Genomic DNA, 1,931 nt, shown 5'->3' with positions numbered 1-1,931 from the left:
AGCAGGTCTGGGAGGGGACCCTGGAATTTGCATTTCTAACAAGATCCCAGATCATGCTGAAGCTGCTGGTGAGAAGGCCACACTTTGAGAACCTCTGCCTCAGGGCATTAAGGTGCAGAGAAATGCAGAACCAGTTTACTCTGTGGAGAAGGAGTTGAGTTGCAGGCTTACAGGGTAGATGCATCTTTGACTTTTATTAGATAAATGGCAAACAGTTTTTTAAGTGGTTGCACCGATTTATACTCCTTCCAACGTGGCATGAAAGTTTCTGTTGCTTCATAGCTTTACCAAAACTTGATACTTTCAGACGGAAATTTTTGTCAGTATGGTTACTTTATACTAGCATATCACTGGTTTCAACTAGTGTTTCCCAAATTATTAAAGAAGTTAAGCACTTTCTCATATTTATTGGCCTTTTTTTTTTTCTTTGCGGTACGCGGGCCTCTCACTGCTGTGGCCTCTCCCGTTGCGGAGCACAGGCTCCGGACATGCAGGCCCAGCGGCCATGGCTCATGGGCCCAGCCGCTCCACGGCATGTGGGATCCTCCCGGACCGGGGCATGAACCCGTGTCCCCTGCGTCGGCAGGCGGACTCTCAACCGCTGCACCACCTGGGAAGCCCTATTGGCCTTATTGATTTCCTCTTTTGTGAAGTTCCTGTTTGGGTCTTCTGACCATTTTTTCCTACTGGGTCAAAATCTACCTCTGTTTCTCTTTTTGGTTTGTAGTACTTTATTTTGGATATTAGCTCATTATATATTAAATGTGTTGCAAATGACTTTTCCTATCCCTTTCAACTTTGTTTTGGTTTCTGGACCAAACTTCATAATTTTAATATAGGTGAGTCTATCAATCTTTTTCTTTAAATCTAGGTTGTTTTCTTGTCATGTTTAAATCCTTTTCCACCGTGAGGTCATGAAGACGTCTCCTAAAGTACCTTCTGTAAGCGTTAGGGGTTTACCTTTCACGTATAGGTCTTTAATTCTCACCTAAAATTGACTTCTAGGTATAGTTCTAGATAAGACTCCAATTTCATTTATCTTCATATGTATTCTGAATGCTCTGAGCACTGTTTATTGAAAAATCCATCCTTGCCACACTCATCTTTGGTTCCACCTCGGTCATATATCAAGTCTCTAATACTGAGTGAATCTATTTCTTGGCCTTCTTTTCCTTTGGTTATCTTACCTACATTTGGGCAATACCTTACCGTCTATTACAATAGCATTAAAATAAGCCTTGATATAGAGTAGGGCAAGTTCTCTACCTTGTTTTTGAGCCTTGGATTGTCTCGGCTAATCTTTGCTTTTGCGATTCCATCTAAATTATAGGATCATCTTGTCAGGTTCCATTACATTTTATTGGGATTATATTGAATCTCAGGAGACTTGACAGATTTACAGTAGCAAATCTTCCAAACAATGGAGCCATGGCATGTTTCTCCATTTATTTAGATCATCTTTAACATCTCTCAAACAAGCTTTAAACTTTTTCTCCATAGAAGTCCATACTTTATGTTAGCTATAGGCCTAAGTACTTCTTACATTTGATGCGATTATAAATGCTATCTTTTCGGGGCTTCCCTGGTGGCGCAGTGGTTGAGGGTCCGCCTGCCAATGCAGGGGACACGGGTTCGTGCCCCAGTCCAGGAAGATCCCACATGCCGCGGAGCGGCTGGGCCCATGAGCCATGGCTGCTGAGCCTGTGCGTCTGGAGCCTGTGCTCCGCAACAGGAGAGGCCACAACAGTGAGAGGCCCGCATACCGCAAAAAAAAAAAAAAAGCTATCTTTTATTTTAAAAATTTTGTCCTATTGCTGTTATATTCAAACATAATTAATTTTTAAGTATTGATTTTTGTATCCAGCAACCTTGTAATTTATTTATAAGTTCTTTTGGAGTTTCTATTTACATAAACATGCCATCTGCAAATA

General features: G+C 41.5%; 1 protein-coding gene across 1 annotated transcript in view; it reads right to left on the bottom strand.

Moving 5' to 3' along the window:
* The window catches only part of KIF28 (Kinesin-like protein KIF28P), a gene marked incomplete at its 5' end in the record, with an annotated part of 68,066 nt that overhangs the window by 2,511 nt on the left and 63,624 nt on the right, over positions 1 to 1,931 (bottom strand).

This window comes from Lipotes vexillifer, unplaced genomic scaffold, assembly GCF_000442215.2.
Source record: "Lipotes vexillifer unplaced genomic scaffold, Lipotes_vexillifer_v1.1 scaffold1315, whole genome shotgun sequence".
NCBI lineage: Eukaryota > Metazoa > Chordata > Mammalia > Artiodactyla > Lipotidae > Lipotes > Lipotes vexillifer.
This window is presented reverse-complemented; position numbering and strand designations above follow the sequence as displayed.